The sequence below is a fragment of the Bubalus bubalis genome, chromosome 23 (genome assembly GCF_019923935.1).
Source record: "Bubalus bubalis isolate 160015118507 breed Murrah chromosome 23, NDDB_SH_1, whole genome shotgun sequence".
In the NCBI taxonomy this organism is placed as follows: Eukaryota; Metazoa; Chordata; class Mammalia; order Artiodactyla; family Bovidae; genus Bubalus; species Bubalus bubalis.
This window is the reverse complement of record NC_059179.1, coordinates 30,599,983-30,619,415: the sequence shown is the minus strand read 5'-3', so window position 1 is coordinate 30,619,415 and position 19,433 is coordinate 30,599,983. Positions and strand designations below refer to the sequence as shown.

Sequence of the window (19,433 nt, the reverse complement as noted above, 5' to 3'; positions counted from 1 at the left end):
ATTTAGTTATGTTATATATAATGATATATATATCAATTTATCAATCACATCTTCTTTATCTATTCATCTATTGATGGGTATACTTCAGTCACTCATTAGGCTGCATCTATACTGGCTCCTATAAATAATGAACTTCAATGAACACAGGGCTGTATATATATTTTGAATTCATGTCTTTGGGTAAACACCCAAAATTCCACTGTCTTTAAAAAGACAAATACTTCATCTTAGAATTTGTCACACATGGAAAAACCTTAAGGCATATTGTAAATATTAGAATCATACTGGATCTCAGCACATAAAACAAACAAAAAAAAGGAACAAATTGTCTGGCATTATGACAGTATTTGTTTTTTTCTCTTTTCCAATTTTAAGCCAATAATTTCAAACCAGTACTTTATAATGCTTCATCAAGCACTATATATATGAAGTTCCAGAAACAAAAAGATAAAAATACACGATTCTTAATGTCAAGGAGCCAATGACCTACCTAATAGGCCAGAAGACACAATAATACAGTGATTAAATTCTCACATAATGTCTCCCATAGGATATACTCATACCTATGAAGTCTAATTAATGCAACCGTAAGTTTTCTTTTTCTACTAAGTATTTAGCGAATTTTCTTATAAAAGATTCAAAAGAATATCATCTCTGATTCTCTTTCCAAACACAAAAAAATCAATCCTTCCTTTGAACTACCACAGTCACTGATGTGTACCCTCTTCACCAATTTATACATACAAGTATACAGCATGTTCTCTCGAAGCAATTTGATATTCCTTAAGGAAAGGATCTATTTCTGGTTTATCTTTGCATCCTTTATCTTGTTTAGTAACAGCAAGGATTAAAATATTTATCAAATGAAGAATTTAGAACCCCATGAAGTAATTTGAAAATAACATCTTAGTTTCAAGGGATTAATGTAGCTTTTAAAAATTCCCAGTCTGTCTTGAGAGAACTTATTCAGTGGAAAAATGTGGCTTCCAATAGTGATTATTTTTTTCCCCCTCAAAGAAACATAGATTCTTCTCACCATGTTATTCTTCCCAAGCTATTCATCCTTTGTTGAAACATAAGAATTAAAAATTGGACTGAGTAATTCAACCATAAAAATGGACTAACAGCAAATGGATAAGTAAAATATCTAGAAATATCTGAATAGAACTTATATAGTAAAGGTAGAAAGTCATAAGAACCACCCATGGAATTCTCCAGGCCAAAATACTGGAGTGGGTAGCCTTTCCCTTCTCCAGGGGATCTTCCTGACCCAGGAATCAAACCGGGGTCTCCTGCATTGCAGGCAGATTCTTTACCAACTGAACTATTAGGGAAGCACCAAGGAAAGACTACCTATACTTTAAAAATAGAATTGTTAGCAAATACTAAGGTGGGAATCAATTTCTTTACATGATAATGTTAAGAGTTTCTCTGAAAACATTATTCGGATACACCTGAAAATAAATTCTACTTCTTTCAAAAATATACATGCCTGGATTTGAAAAGTTTCTATTATATGATTTTAAAATACCAAAAAACTTGATGAATATATTAATCTTATTAGTGCTTAAAGTTTATTTCAGGAAAAAAATTCATCTGGCTTTAAGGACTAAGACAACCTCAAGTAAAGTTACAGTTACTACCAGAGCAGAAAGAGATGTTCACCTGTAAACAGCAAGCAGATTGACTAAAAACTGGACTGGCCTAACAACCATACAGACCAAGGTCTCCAGCACAATTGAAATGCAAACAAAATCACCGTGTCCTCCCTAGGCTGTTCCACAGCCTGGAAATAAGTTTTTTAAATCAACATTCTTGACCACTGAACCAGGATTAATCATTACTGGCCCAGTGCATGCAATTTGCCAAAAAGCTGAAATACATAATGATTCATGAAAAACAAAATAAAAGGTAACCCATTAAAATTCTGAAGTGAAAAAACATGCATTCTACTTTTTCTCAAAGTTTTAAATATTAATTTAGATCAAAATTAGTATAAATTTTCTTTGGTAGGTATTTATTTTTAGACAAAGAACAAAATCAAATTGTTTCACCATTAGTGGAAACCTTCTTATGAAATAACTGGATGATGGAAACTGTTGAAGAAGTACTTATTTGTAATTACCAGGATAATTAGATTTGGTTCCTGAGTTTAAGATGTGAAAAACTTGATGGAAAAAAGTACAATCAGCTATGAGTAAGATTATTAGTATCATTTAATAAAGCTAAAGCTAAACTAAACTAAATATGTTAAAGCTAAACTAAAATCCATATTATATGTAATTCCAGAATATTCCCTGATTAAAAATAGCATTCATTGAAATAAATTATTTTTTCTCTTTTAAAAGTATGAGGCTTTTTGGTAAAAATATCTGTAGGATTATTTCTCACATAGGATTGTTCTTATGGGATTATTTTGTTTAAAGAATTTTTTTTTCTAGTTTACCTATCATATACTCCTAAACATTTCCAAACCACTTGGGCAAGACTGAATTTGACAAACATGTTGTCATAAATAAGCAAAACACTTGTGTACTCGTCAAACCTCCTGAAGGCCTGGGTTCTCTGTAACCTCCTGGCTGTCTTCCCCACCACTGCTCTCACTGCCCTCCTCCTGAGAAGACAATATAGAATGTTAGTATAAAATGGGCTTCCTTGGTGGCTGAGACAGTAAAGAATTCACCTGCAATGCGGGAGACCTGTGTTCGATCTCTGGGTTGGGAGGATCCGCTGGAGGAGGGCATTGCGAGCCTGGAGAATTCCCATGGACAGAGAAGCCTGGTGGGCTATAGTTAATGGAGTCGCAGAGTCGGACATGACTGAGCAACTAAGCACACAGCACATTTCAATAAAGTTGTGTCTTAAATCACCTTATTCTTAATGTTATATGGTTTCTAGTTTGCCCCCAGATAAGTAACTGTTTTCTAATTATGACAAGCTGATATAAATAATAATAATGCCTTTAAGACACAACATTATTTGAGAACAACTACAGAATTCCTTACCTATAATTATCTAATCACTAAGTATATTTTTGAAGAATGAGGACTCCTTTTACAACATATAAAATCATAAAATCTTCCAGGAGAAGATTTTTCTAAGATAAGGAATTTAATGCAGGACTCATGGATTCCAAGAGCTTCCTGGAATGAGTAACTTCAGAAAAATTAATTTGGATTCCCTCAAATACAAAAATTATATGTATTCTCTTCTGGGGAGAGTCCATAGCTGTCATCAGATTCTCAAAATGGCCTGTGACCCCAAAAGAGTTTAGGAAGTTAACTAACTAGATTGCGAGTTTTAAGTATGGTTTCTTTGGCACATGCCTATCAACTGTGAGGTTATCTATTATAAGTAGCTTCTTGCTGATTTAAATACTCAAGTTTGCAAAATATTTGCTTCTTGAAATATACAATGGAACAGACCTAAAGTATCTTTATATTAACATAACTCATTTACTTGCCATTTCTTGTATGACAGAATCAGAGCAATGAATTTGCCCATAATTCTGAGCACACAAGTGGAAATGTGCTATGCATGTGAACATTACACATAACCCTGCAGAAAAAAAACCTCGAGAACCACTGATCTGAAACAACCTCTTTATTTTAATGATGAAGAAACAGGCTCAGAGATTTGAAGTGATTTCTTCAAAGTCACAGAGGAGTTCTGGTACTTCTATCTATGTATCTCAAGCGGGGCTGGGATTAGAATGGATCCCTACAATGGTATCTTTTGGGTCTGGATTGTAACTATAAAAATAATTGTTTTATACCTTGGTATCTGACAAAGTTTCACCTTTGGCATACTTCTTTCACTCTGCATGTTCACCTTGGACAACCTCATCTGCCTCCCACAACCTCAACTATCATCCTCCTCTCCCATTCACAAATCTGTATTTCCAGTCCTGTCAAACTCCTTGGGCTTTATACAAAATGTTCAGTTGCTCACTTGATATCTCCTACTGCTGTCCAAGTCTCTCAACTTTCACATGCTGAAAAATCAAACTCATATTTCCCACACATCCTTCTATAGAAATAGATGAGATCTTTGTCACAGCTTTCTTTCTCTATGCCAGAAACCCAGGAGTTTCTTTAACTGGACCTTTACCTCCTACATCAGGGTTAATAACCAACTCCTGATTTTACCATTTTTCCTCTCAGGACTCTTCCTCTCTCTTCCTCTTTATCCCTGAGACTACTAATTCATTTCAGACGCTTATTCTCTCTCTCCTGGAATACTACAACAATCTCTCTGCCTTCAATCTACTTTTAATATTGTTGCCAAAATGAGATTTTTTTTAAACCAATCTGACCCCATCACTCCTTTTCCCATAAAGTCTTCAATGGCTCTCCCATTTTCCAAAGAATGAAGTCTAAATTCCCTCACATGGAAATTTTACCATGATAAAATCTTTACTATAAATTACTACTGCAATGAAATAAAGAGTACTTAAATCTGCAATAACTACTAACTGTGGATAACCATTTAAAAAATTACTATAAAGTATAAGTTCATGCTCAGTTGTCTGACTCTTTGAGACCCCATGGACTGCAGCCCACCAGGCTTCTCTGTCCATGGAATTTTCTAAGAAGGAATACTGGAGTGGGTTGCCATTTTGTACTCTAGGGACTCTTCCTAACTCAAAAATCGAACCTGAGTCTCCTGCACTGGCAGGCAGATTCTTTACCACTGCGCCATCTTTACAACCAGATATACATATACATCTATCTATCTATCTCATATCTTCTGTGTCCATTCATCTGTTAATGGACATTTAGGTTGTGTCTTGGCTATTGTAAACAGTGCTGCTGTGAACAAAGGGGTCCATGTACCTTTTTGAATTCAGTTTTGTGTGGGTATATATCCAGGAGTGGGATTGTTGGATTATATGGTTAACTCTATTTTCAGTTTTTTCAAGGAATCTCCACACTCTTTTCATAGTGGCTAGACCAATTTACATTCCCACCAATGGTGCAGAAGGGTTTCTTTTTCTCCACACTCTCTCTAGCAGTTATTATTTGAAGACCTGTTGATGATGGCAATTCTAGCTGATATGAGGTGATACCTCGTTGTAGTTTTGATTTGCATTTTTCTAATAATTAGCAATGTGGAGCATCTTTTCATGTGCCCACTGGCCATCTGTATGCCTTCTTTGGAGAAATGTCTATTTAAGTCTTCTGCCCATTTTTTTGAGTGGGGTTATTTGTTTTACTGTACACATGTATCAATTAGTACATGTATTAATTAGTTTTGGATGTGTGCTATATAATCCTGCCAGTGTGAATTTGTTCAATTATGTTTCAGGTAACTTGGCCCATTAATCACCTCTCAATCTTGGCAAATGTTTTACATGATCTATCTTCACCAGGTAGAGAATAAAAGCTACATCACTTTTCTTCCACTGAGTGTATTCTCATCCAAACCTCACTCAAACAAGCATTGCTGGCAATGTCTAACATCTCCTTATAAGATAAAGGTTGGAAATCTGTGGAAACATTAACTTCCCTAATGATTTACCTAAAACACCATTGGTATTTGTTGTGGGCAGCCTCTAAGATGGCCCCCTGTGAGTCCAACCTCCTGGTATTCACACTCTTGTGTAGTCCCGCACTGTATTATGATTGCCAGTTGCAAAAGATTCAAGCTCTAGTGCAGGATCTGAAGACCTGGGGGAAGGAACCATTATTTGGATGGGCCTGGATCTCAAAACCACCCCTCTCCCATTTACACTGAAGGTCACATAAACCGCTACATTAAGTCACTGAATTCTGAAGCTCCAATACTTTGGCCACCTAATGCAAAGAGCCAACTCAGCAGAATAACCTGATGCTGGGAAAGACTGAAGGCAGGGGGAGAAGGGAGTGACAGGTGACAGAGGATGAGATGGTTGGATGGCATCACTGACTCAATGGACATGAGTTGAAGCAAGCTCTGGGAGATAGTTAAGGACAGGGAAGCCTGGCGTGCTGCAGTCCATGGGGTCACAAAGAGTCGGACATGACTGAGCGACTGAACAACAAAGTACCAAAGGGACTGTAATGTATTAGGCTCTCTCTGGGGGATGATTTATTCTTGGTTTTTATTTACTAACTTGTATCTATATTTCCTAAACATTTTATAATGGGCTTATATTATTCTTACAGTCAGAAACAAACATTTTTAAAAAATGAAACACACACATGCACACAATATATGCCATGAAATGGCAGTAATTTCTTTGGATTTATATAGATTTTTAGGTCACCAAAAACATTACAATTTCAAAAATAAATATTGTGTGCCATTAATTTTTAAGAAGTTGAACCATGTGGCTAGTTACTACCCGACTGTGCCACAAAATTTCCCTTCGTGCCAATGTCAAAGAATAGCCAAGAGCCCTGAGGCAAGACGGAACCAGTGGTCAAGTGACCTGTAAATGGCTGGCTCTGTGACTTTGGGAAAGTCTGGGAAAAGTTCCATTTTTACTGTGTCAAATGAGAAAGGTGGACTAGATGACCTCTAATGTTTATGAACAGTTAGTCACAAGTAGCATTTTCTCACTTTTTTATTATGATGTACCCAGTGCTCCTATAACTGTCCATCCTCCAGAAACCCACCTGCTCATTCTCAGAACTCAGTACCTGGCTATTTCTGGAAAGGAAGAAAGCACTAGTCTGATTAACCACAGGCCAGGAAGGGACTGAGATAACAAAAGAACAGTTCCTTGAAGACAGATAGTCTGATTTTCTTCGCCTAACTTTTAACTCCAGCAGGCTAGTCATGACACTACTTTTGACTGCTAGGCAGTAATCTGCACACCCTGCTATGACACAGTATCCTCCTGCCCTAAAATGCCAGCATGAATTGAGAAGATCACATATATGACAGTACACCAGAGAGCGGGAATCATCTATTTAAAAGTTGAAATAAACGGTAACTAGACTTGTGGTGGTGATCAATTCGTAGTATATACAGATGTCAAATTATGTCATACACCTGAAATATATAACAAGAAAAGAAATATAGGTTTCTCTGGAAAGGACAAGGAGTAATGAGTTGAAGCCACACAGGTGATCTGAAGCTGCTCGTGAATCTCGTGAAGTCCATGGTAGAAGGTAAGAATGACAAGGCTGTCCCTGAAGCTTAATGCCTGGGCATGGCAGTGGAAGCTAAGGCCCCACTGTGGTGCTACACAGAGTCCTTCCCTAGCAATGGAGGAAACATCAATCTCCTTGGACACACTCAGTGGCAACTCCCTAACAAGTCATTACCACAGCTCGATGGAATTAGCTTTTTGTTGCACACAGTCATGCTTTCAAGCATGGCCCAACCCTGGAGGCTGAGCAGCATCCACTTCTGTGTCAACCTCAGAGACCTAGAAGCTCCGACCTACCTCTCAATAACTAATTTTTTCGCTTTTTCTCAAGTGGGGGTAAAGCATCTTAAGCCACAAAGAACTCTGTTGATGCTGCATATACATACTCAGGAAGGCTACTTACATGACTTCTGCCTAAAGACTTTCTGGTAGAGTCTACAATGAGGAGCAGCCAGAGCCGCCTTTGAGTTAAGAAAGGACACAGGAGTTTAAACCTTCCCCTGAAATAAAGGGTCTGACTCCATGTTTGATATCTGACTTATTTTTCTCCCAGTTTTATTGAGGTATAATTGTTATTTAAAAACTGCACATAATGAATGAATTAGGTGAGTTTGGATGTATGCATATACTCATTTTACCAGCACCACAATCCAGGTAATAAACATATCCAATACCTCAAAAAAAAAAAAACACAAAAACCCCTAAACAAGACAATTTTAAAAGATGTATTTTCTAAATTATGAAAGGGGATGTTTACGTGAGAAATATCAGAGCTTGGAGAAAGTATAAAGAATTCCAAGACTGGTAGAAATACTGTACAATTATAAACTGACTCCATTGTATAAACCTGTCTCACTGTTGACGGTTTTAAAAAATGAAGGAAACCAATGTAGTAAAAGCTAATAAGAAAAGAAGGCTTCTGGAATAGTTCCATAACAGAAGATGGCTGGCTTTTGATGGGGACAGTGGGTGGCCTGAGGGAGGAAAAGGAATGAAAGGAAAAGAAAGATTCAAAAAGATTCCCTAGTCTAGAAAAAAATACCAGTGGTTCTCAAATCTGGTCTCAGAACAGCAGCATCACCTGAAAATGTGTTAGAAATGCAAATTGTTGGGCGTTACTCCAAACTGCTGAATCAGAAAGTGTGGGGGTGTGGCCCAGCAAGCTGTGGTTTAACAAGCCCACCAGCTGCTTCCAATGCAGGCTAACATCTGAGAACCACTAGTCAAAAAGGCTTTACAGTATCACTGATGGTAAAGACAGTGAGTCCCTGCCCAGGTAGCTAGGATGGTTAGTTCCACAAGTGAGTCTCTCTTTTAGTCAGCTTGTCTAGTTGGGCTTGAAAATTTTCGATACCGTTTCTGTTGCTGAGCAGTTCCTTTCTGGTGGAGTGAGTTATCACTCTAATCTTTTGGCTTTCTCACCAAGCAGTATAGATGAAAAGAAACTGTGGATAAGACAACTAATTACCTTATGTTCCACAAGAGAGCTAGTTTAAAGATCTTGTACTAACATAATACTAAAGGGAAATTTCTTTTTTTATATTTCAGTAAAACAATCTCTCCCTCAATTCCATTTGGGGTTTGATGGTCTAGTCATAAATGCCATTTTTAGTTATTCAGCAAATGGCAAGCCAAAGCTAACAAATACATGGTCTTCCAAATACAACTGAAAATAAAATACTGTCTCATGGTTTGGTTTGGTAGTTAATGGTAAGAGCTATTTCTTTTCTTGTAGGAGGTTATATTTATACATTACATATTCCAAAACCTGAAACATGGCTGCCTAAGCTTTTTTGGTTTAATTTAATGTATGCACTAGCTCACACTGGGAAGCTTGAATATATTTAGTATTTTCTATTACTCACGATATGAAACAACTTTCCAGTTTTCCAACCTGGGGATGATTCAAGATCCACATTTAGCTGTAACATTTTAAAAAATTCTCAGATGTCATTTAAGAAATTCATGAAAAGCAAAAAATGCTTAAAATCCCTGATGTATATTCTGATTAGAGAATATAAATAGTAGGCTTTGAAATAGTAGGTAATTTGTTTATTCTTAGAGTGTCATTATCTAGATTGACAGTCTCAAAGCTTCATTTCATAGAACTAATTACATGGCAGTATCTTGGGTTACTGAAATCTTTGGTTCTCCTCCCAGTTCAAATAAAAACAATTACAGACTGGCCTGTTATTTAGTCACTAAGTTGTGTCCGACTCTGCAGCCCCATGGACTGTAGCCTGCCAGGCTCCTCTGTCCATGGGACTTCCCAGGCAAGAATACTCGAGTGGGTTGCCATTTCCTTCTCCAAGGGATCTTTCTGACCCAGGGATCAAACCCACATCTCCTGCACTGCAGGTGGATCCTTTACCACTGAGTCACCAGTAAAGCCCAGAGACTATTTCAATTGCTACTAAAACATCTTTTTACCTAATAGTTGAATTTAAGACAATTATATTTTATTTTATTCTTGAAAAAATATATAATTGGAAAATAGCATGTTAAATTATCTGATCTACCAAAAGTATATGTAAATTTTAAAGTATAATAAAAATTATATTTATAAAAAACATCCAAATGCCCCCAAAAGATAATGTCAACATCAATGTAAAGACATACCTCATAGAAATGAACATTTCTATGTAAAATTACAAAATTTCTATGTAAAGTTGTCCTGTAAGATCATTTTAAAACAAGTTTTAAGCACAACCATGTCTCCCCTAGGCTAAGATATCAGTAACTGCCAAATATAATTTTAAAAAAGGGGAATAATCACAAAAACAAGCTCTGAGATCTGCTAATATATAATTTAAGGCATTATTTTCCCCCAGTATAGTCTATAAAACAAGAGTCCCCTGGGATATTAATACATTTTATTACAGAGACTGCTTTCCCTGGTCTATGTGACATATTCAATTTGCAATACAAACTTTTTAAAAAAAGGTAATCCCAGTACTTAGCAATACTTCTCAGTCTTTGCTTATGCTAATATGCATTATGAGCCTTTAAGAGAGAGTGCAGAAAACAGTTTCCCAAACATATTTGGACTATTTTTCCTGGGAAATCTTTTAGAACGAACAATCTACAGAATATGCTGTGGGAAATGCTACTCTGTGACATGAGGTTTCTAATATGATCATGAAAGTGTGTATTAACACTTTACACGCAGGGTAACTTTGGAATTTAAAAGGATCTGTATTAGTTCTTCAGGTCTAATCCCCATCTACGGTGTTTGAATTCCTTTTCATTTACACCAAGTGATCTTTGACTAAGCCTCTCTACCAGTTCACCTTTTAAGCAGAGTATTAGTGTAGAGCTTATTCTACACTAGGCAGAAAGTTAGCTGCCCATAGTTTCTAGGGTTAACCCATCTGCACTTCAGTATCTTTCCTGTTCATAGAAATTAAGGGGGAAACAAGATATGATCCTAAGAACTCAAAATAGAAATGAAAAACAAATGAGTACAATACAATGAACTTATTGTTCCTGCTATTTATTATTTATAAAAATGCATGAAGTATTTGCACTACATATATTACAATGTTTATACTACATACATTTCAATAGAGCACATGAGACTTTTAAAATTAAAAATTTACTAATTTTTAAAGTAACTATACTTCAAGAACACTGCTCCCGCTATGAAATTCCATTCCCCAGAAATGGGCTCATCTGATTAGCACAACTGATCTGCCAGCTGGATGGATCTCAAGTAAAGTTCAAACTGGCATTTGGCAAAATATCCCTGTACCCAGCATTTTACATGGAATACAAATTAAAGATGCATTCCGGGATTGCCCTGAGAACCAAAAAACTGCATGGTAACATGAATATATTCAATAGATATCCTCTTTATGCTAATATATTATCCTCTTTATGCTAAATTTGCAAGATGAGCAGTTTAAATAATACTTCCATTCTGTGCTTGAATTCTGCTTACATTCATTCTGCGTAGTCTGTTGGTGTAAGACTGGAGTAAGACAGACTGCCATCTGGTAGTTACAGCAACCCTTTACTAACGTGATCGGAAGTTGACGACTATGAGCCTCAAAGAAATGCAAACCGGGTTTATTACTATGAATATATCAAAATCTTTTTTTTAAAAAAAGTCATTGAATCGGGCTTTTCACTTAAAGAGAACATTGTGTGTGCTTGCACACTCATGCATTATATAATCGACCTACAAAAGTCAAGTTTTAAAGAGGGTTAAAAGGATGAATGATTGAATTAAATAAGCAATTAGGTCTACATTCCCTTCACCCACAAGGCTACCACTGTCCTTTTTATAAAGCCTAGGGATGAGAGCCAAATTAGTCTGACTTGCTGGCCATTTAACTCTAACTTCCCTTAATCGTGTTAGAGTTCTCGGGTACACATTTTTTCTTATCAATGGTGTTTCAGGTAAGCAACACTTCAGATGCAGAGTAAACAACAGTATAAAAACACTAACAACGTGAATACAGCACATGAGCCTATCTAAAGTGTTTTCAAACTCATCATGATCTTATTAAAACATGAAGGTAAAGTCAGAGAGGGAGAAAGACAATGATTATCTCAGATTCTGTAGTTTCCTAGGGTTACAGGGGTAGGGATGGTAGAGCTGGGGGACTTGAATCTACATCACCTAGTTAGAAATTTCATTTTCTTTCTAGTATATCACAGTTTCTTCCCTGAAATAACAGTATTTTATATTTACATGGCTTCTAGTATTATAAATACATATGTGTATACATGAATAAAAGGGCTTTGCATTTTGAACTTGGCCAAACCTCCCTGTGGCCCACCTCCAGTCTAGTTTCACTCCTTGAACCTCTTTGATCTTCCTTTTCTCCCCTTATTTTTTTTTCAAAGTCACTACCCCTTGCTTGAGCCAAGTGAAGGCAGCAGAGTAAATGCCACATCCAGCCTTCCAGAGCATTCATGGATTATGACTACATCTACTCCAATGTATAGACAAACAGGCCAACACATAGTCTATTTCTCTCTTGTTCTCATTCTTCATGCAATAATGTCAAGGACACAGCCATAAAGAGATGACCTAGGGTTATACAAGACTCATCCAGCTCAATACGCTTATTCTATCCCATTATTTCATTTCAACCCCATTAAAAAAAAAACAAACACAACTTTGTTTGTTAAAAACAAAAACAAAAACCCTTCCTTATATGGCCAGTCTCTGAAGCCTAAGATTTGATAGCCCTGGAATTCAGAGAAGTTCTCCTCTTGTGTCTCTTCCTGAAGGCATCTGAAACATTCTTTGTTGATTGATTTTCAAGGTGGAAGCGATGCTCTTTCCCAGGAGGCCTCAAGATTATCTATCCTGCTCCACATGCTGTCAATAACTTAAGTCTCTCCATTAAAGTCTGGGCTACTGCTAGGTACTAGACAGGGAAGGAAGGCAACCTGGAGTGAGGAGCACTGAGGTCATTCACCAAGACAAAGGAAACCAAAGATCAGTCAACACTATTTGGCCAGAGACCCCTTCATATTGAACATTCTTTTTCAGACTAAAGTACACACACACAGTTAATGGAAAACATGAGTAGAGCATAATAAAGGAGAAAGAACAATGGCTCTGGGATTAAGAGAGATTTGGGACAGAATCTTGATTTTGCCACATAGCTGCCACTAGCTAACCCAGGGCAAAGAACAAAATACATGGATCTCTTCTGGCATTTGTAATATCGATCTTGAAGAACTGATGGGAGGATTCAAGACTTTATATAAAGTACCTAGCACACTATCTGATACACGGCAGGTACCCAATATATGGTACTTATAAATCTATCTTTTTAATCATCTAGCTTCAAGAAATTTCCTAAAGGAAATCAGTCCTGAATATTCATTGGAAGGACTGAAGCTGAAGCTGAAACTCCCATCCTTTGGTCACCTAATGCGAAGAACTGACTCATTGGAAAAGACCCTGATGCTGGGAAAGATTGAAGGCAGGAGGAGAAGGGGATGACAGAGGATGAGATGATTGGATGGCATCCGACTCAATGAACATGAATTTGAGTAAACTCCAGGAGTTGGTGATGGACAGGAAGGCTTGGCGTGCTGCAGTCCATGGAGTCACAAAGAGTCGGACACAACTGAGCGACTGAACTGAACTGAGCTTCAGGAAGCTGGTCAGGAACTAGCAGTCATTTGGAGTGGTGGGCAGAGTAACTCTCTCACTGGGAGAGTTAGAGAAGAAGTGGGGAGAAGAGTGGCTGCTTGTGGGCAATGGCTCTTAGAACAGCATGTAATAGGAAGCGCCTCAGCCAAGTCAGCCGGAAGAGCTGTAGCTGAGGCGTCCTGAGGGGGCATTTCTCTGAATCTCTGCAAGCTCCCAACAGTAAGAACACAATGTAAACTCTTACAACAGCATTGTCCAATAGAAATAAAATGTGAGCCACAACTGCTTTTATATTTTCCAGCAGTCACATTAAAAAGTAAAAAGAAACAGGTGAAATTAATTTTAACAATATATTTTAATTCAATATATCAAAATATCATCATTTCAACATGTAATAAATATTAAAAATTGAGTTCCTTTACAGTCTTTTTCTTGTGCAAAGTCTCGGAAATCTAGCATGTATTTCCCACTTAACACTACATCTCAATTAAGTCTTAGTTACATTTCAAGCAGTCAGTAGCTATACACAGCTAGTGCCTGAGTTACTGGGCAGTGGGGCTCTATAATCCTGATCCCAAGCCTGGGCCCAGTCCAAAGACTCTACCCTTTTAAAACTCATTATTCACCATCCCACTGTGTGCATGCATGCTAGGTAATCTGAGTCATGACCAACTCTTTGTGATCCTATGGACTCTAACCTTCCAGGCTCCTCTGTCCATGGGATTCTTCAGGCAAGAATACTGGAGTGGGTTGCCATGCCCTCCTCCAGGGGACCTTCCTGACCCAGGGACTGAACCCCCACCTCTTATGTCTCCTTTACTGGCAGGCAGGTTCTTCACCATTAGCACCACCTGGGAAGCCCCACTATCCCACTAGGGACCTTGAAAGCCTTGTTATTAAAAACCTCACTTTTAAAATGTAAACATCTCTGGAAAAGCGGTGAACTAATCAGCTAACACTTCAACAGAGATTATCTGAGACAAGTTAGCACCTGGAAAGTTCAGAGTAAGAAAGCAAAAAAGGGGTGCTGAGAAGGGGATCTTAAGGAAACCAAGGACATATTTTGCCCAGTTCACAAATTAGCCTAGATTTAGGCCACTTAATACATCTCACAAATCTTTTCTAGGTGGCCGAGCCCTAGATTACTCTTATTACATCAAAAGCTCACACAATTAGGTATGACAAAGATCTATATATGTAACAAGTAACACCTGTAGGGAGCTGTAAGCAACGGATAGAGGAATGCCAATCAGGTCAATTAACACCATTTATTGATCGCCAATCAGCACAGTGTATTTCAATCAGGTCAGTACCTTCAAAATTCCATAAACTTGAAAGAACTTTCAATAAGACAACCTCTGTACAGGGTCACTAGAATAATGTAGAAGTCTGGACAATTTGAAAAGCTGGTAACTATAAGAATCTCAGGTATCAGGGTTAGGAATCCATGCATTTGGACAATTATGCCTTTGTTTGTTAAAGTTCATCTATAACTGTAAACAACTTTCAATCAGGTAAGAAAATATGTCATGTGGTTTGCTCTTTTACAATTCAAAAAGTACTTTAAAAGTACGTAAAATGCAACCAGATGCTATTGGCAAAGAACCGACTCTTTAGATGTGACCAATTTCCAAGAACATTACCAGCAATGTGGCCTACACATTGGGTGCATACAAAGCTTTGAAAAGTTCACATCTAATCTAATCATCTATTCAAAACACTCCATGCTTTCCCACATTTCAATGGTGTTTCAAATTTATAAATAAATTTCTCAAAACGCATAGAAAATCAGAAATACACGTATGATTGAAACCTCCCTCCTTCCAAATAGATTCAGAACATGCTACCCGGCTAATGACACAGCAAGTCTCCTTTCTATCTAAAAATACAAATTGATGGTAATGTCTGAGCAAGAACAATAGGTCACTTGCATTGTAACATAAAGCTTAGTCACCAAGTGACAGCTTTCCTTTCATTTAGAAGAGATTTCCTTAATTCCAGGTACTACACAAGTTTAAATCATCAGTATACTAGTACTGTGAAGACTAGCCTTCTGTAGATGCAAACGTATTTAAATTCCAAGTTGCAATAACCCTTGTGATAAAACTTTTAAAGAAACGGATAATGATGCATTTCTATCATATCCAGAAAAAGATAAAAAGAGGTATTTTAATAATTGAGATTTTTCTCTTAAATTGGAGAAGGCAATGGCACCCCACTCCAGTACTCTTCCCTGGAAAATCCCATGGACGGAGGAGCCTGGTGGGCTGCAGTCCATGGGGTCAATAAGGGTCGGACACAACTGAGCGACTTCACTTTCACTTTCCACTTTCATGCGCTGGAGAAGGAAATGGCAACCCACTCCTTGCCTGGAGAATCCCAGGGATGGCAGAGCCTGGTGGGCTGCCGTCTATGGGGTCGCACAGAGTCGGACATGACTGAAGCGACTTAGCAGCACCAGTAGCAGCAGCAGCAGGTGCTATTTTTACTGATTACTGAAATAAAATTGATACTATTCATTTCTATTTCAACAATGCGGAGGATGAACTATTTCACATTATTACTTTGTGAACCTTCCAGATAATGGTCCTAAATTAAAATCTCAATCACAATGCTTAGGGACTAGTTTGTTCTGGACAAACACTGAATCCTAGTCAGTTTAGTAAATAGATAGGTTTCTTGACTATATTACAACATTTATTTTAGGTATACCTCCTCTTTCTTATTCCTCTCACAAGCAGGATTTGGGAGTGGAGTGGAAGATGTAAGCAAGCAACAATTACTTAACACAAATTTATTGAGCAACTCATAGGTACACACTTCACATGTGTTACCTTGTTTAATCTTCACTGCAACTCAAGAGCTGGGTATTTTTATCCTGATTTCACATATGAATAAAGTAAAAAGGCTCAGAGAAGTGAAATAACTTGCTCAAGGACAGCAGGATTCTGTTCAATTTGTGCTACCCAGTGCTGACCCTTCCTTTTGGATCCCAGCTCTCTTCACTTGCCCACAACCAACTGAACTTGCCCTCTAAAGTTCTCATTCAGTTACACTGACAGTTCTTTAGCAATACTAGTGTTTGGTTATCACATTATAAAGGCAAAAAATGATCAAAACAAATACGATTGAGAACTTTTTGTTACAGAAGATCAAACACACAGATAGATGGCAAAACTTTAGCCCCCCCTGGAATAAATTTCTAGTGGAAGAATCTGCCACACTGATATGGGACAAAAGAGAAAGATGCTCTAGAGCTATGTTGTCCAATTTGGTAGCCAACAGCCACGTGTGACCGCGAGTACCTGAAATGTGGCTACTGTGAACTGAGAGGTACTACAGTGTAAAATATACACAGGATTTCAAAGACTTGGTATATTAAAAAAAGGCAAAATATTTCATTAATTTTTCACTGAATCAATACTTCAATGAAAATAATTCATTAATACTGATTCATGTTGAAAGATATTTTTAAACTGTGTTCAGTAAAATTCACACATGTTTCTTTGTAGTTTTTTCAACATGGATAGTAGAAAATTTTAAACTACACTTGTATTTTGAGGAAGGAAACAGCATTAGCCTAGGGCCTCCATATGAGGCTTCAAATTAAACTTTGTACAAAAGCCATTCTTGAACAGAAGGCCCAAACTCTTAAACTCTTAAAAAGTAGTAGGCTAGCAAAACACTTTGGGGAAACCTATATAATTACTTATTCTGATCATAAATGGTAAATAATTGTCAAGTCTTATAGTAAGAAGCCAAACATGTAGCCTTCTCATCCACGCTCCTCCAAAATCTAAAAAGCCATCATTCCAACTTATGGTTTCATATATATCTATGAACATATTTGTCTTTACTACTTAACACTTGTGCAAATATTAGGGTCTTCCCTCTGAATGATCATTCTAAGCACAGTAGATCACACAAGATACAGGAGTGAAAATACACCCACCTACAAGTCACTGCTTCCAATACAACCCTGACACCCTTTTGTATGCTTAATCATTTGGTTATTTCCCATTAAAGGATCCAAGGAATTTCAGGTAATTGAAGTTTCTATTTAAAAGGCATTTTATCTTCTATAGACCAAAATCTCAGGGGAAAGCACCAATAGAAGCTTTTTTTTAAAAAAAAAAAATCATAATTAAAAGAGATATGACATGGTTTTCATAATAATTGATCTATAAAGTTTTTGGGGTATTTTGGCTGTGTGGCATGCAGGATACTAGTCCCCTGACCAGGGATGGAACCTGTGCCTGCAATGGAAGTGTGGAGTCTTAACCACTGGACTACCAAGGAATTCCTAGGCCTAGAATTACCATGAAACATTGCTAGCCCCCAAGTGGTTTAAATCAACTTAATAAAACACTGAACTCAAAGTTCTCCAGTAAGTATTTTGTTGCTGTTGTTCAGTTGCTAAGTTGTGCCTGACTCTTTGAGACCCTGAGAACTGCAGGCTCCCCTGGCCTTCACTGTCTCCCAGAGTTTGCTCAGATTCATGTCCAAGTACTTTGATTTTGTATCTATTCCTTAAAATTGATTTTAAAATAGACCAAAATACATCTTTCACACTCACAGTAAAATCAAAAGCACTTCTATTTTATTTATTTCCCCCACCATAAGAATGAATTTTTTCAGTTCCTCAGAAGGATGTACTATAGAAGACCATACGAAGTATTTTGAAAAAAAAAAAAAAAAAAAAAAAAAAAAAGCCAGTTATCTTTTTAAATTTTTAATTGGAGGATAACTGCTTTACAATGTTGTGTTGGTTTCTGCCATAAAACAACACAAATCAGCCATAAGAGTGTGTGTGTGTGTGTGTGTGTGTGTATCCCTTCCCTCCCAAACCATCTAGGTGCCAGGCTGGGCTCCCTGTGTTATACAGCAGCTTCCCACTAGCTATTTTCACACATAGACTTGGTTATCTTAATGCCTCCTGAAACTGTTGTCATGAAATCAACTGTCGCAGCAAAACACTGGAAAAAAAAATCTGACAGAATCCATTCAAAGTCCTTGTATGATGCAACAAATGGTGACTAAAAACCTTATTTGATAAAGAGTTTAATCACAAAATTATACTATAACATCAACATTTCTAATATGTCCCATTTCTTCCTTCACTGTGCCTTATGTAAGGCACTATGCCTTATGTGCTACTTAGTTGAAAATAATAGAAAATTGAGGCCAGAAGTTCTATAATCTATTTTACTCAAACGAATGACCTAAAACTTTTCCTTTTCATTGGAGGATGGAACTGTTTCTCATTTAAACATGTTCTTTTCCAAAAGAAAAAAAAACTCAAGGCAGCCAAATACATCCAGTTTGAATTTTCAATATAATGTTCCTAAACATGTCAGAAACATTTACCATGTACATGACTTGTTTCAGTGGGGAGCATGCTTAAACGGGAACAATATATAGAAGGTCAGCAAAGCTTTTTGTTAAGATAACAACAAAGTTCATGACAAAGTCCAGATTTTTAGAAAAAAGCTTTACAAAATACTCCCCAATTCATTAAGAGATTAAAACAAACAAAGACAGGTACCAACTCTTTCTTGAAAAGCAGCTTCAAATCCCTAAGAGACAAAGGTCTCCCATCCTAAGGCTAAGTGGAATTCTGGTGAACTCCCTCACCCCAGAATTGCATGAATGGGTTAAGATGGCTGAGAATGTAATAAAGTAGAAAAAGCACTGGCCCGAGAGTCAGAGATAACAGTTTTGAGTCTAGATCAGCCATTTTGAAGATGTCACTTCACTTAATCAAACAAGGTCATTGATCCATAAAAATGAAGCGAAGGTTTCCAAAATTCTATGGGTCTAGATTTCACCCTCCTCCTCAGTCTACCGAGCTCTGCTTCTCCAAATGTTAAAGCGAACAGAGAATTCACACTTTGACTCATAATAGAAGGTCTGAATGATTCAACAAAGGCAGAATTTTAGCATCCAGTGAAATGTGCAAACCTGTGGAGTCTCTGTATCTATTACTGGGAAACTTCCTTTTTATTAGGTCATGGGGGCAGAGGTTGGCTAGCACCAGTTTGCTGATCTCTGCCTCTCCCATAATTAACAACCTCCATCTCCCATCCACTAACATATAATTAGCACAGCTGAGGGGTGAGATCTCTTTTAATTACAATGAAGCTATGTAATTCTTCACTTTGAAATGTGTATCAAAGGCCACAGGTTCTGTAACCTTTGTCTCAATTTTCCAGGGTCCTGAATGTCAATCATAATCTT

At 37.3% G+C, this 19,433-nt stretch overlaps 1 protein-coding gene across 5 annotated transcripts in view; it reads right to left on the bottom strand.

Moving 5' to 3' along the window:
* ADD3 (adducin 3) overlaps nt 1–19,433 on the bottom strand; it is a 131,964-nt gene that overhangs the window by 91,008 nt on the left and 21,523 nt on the right. The gene's annotated exons all lie outside the window — the stretch shown is intronic.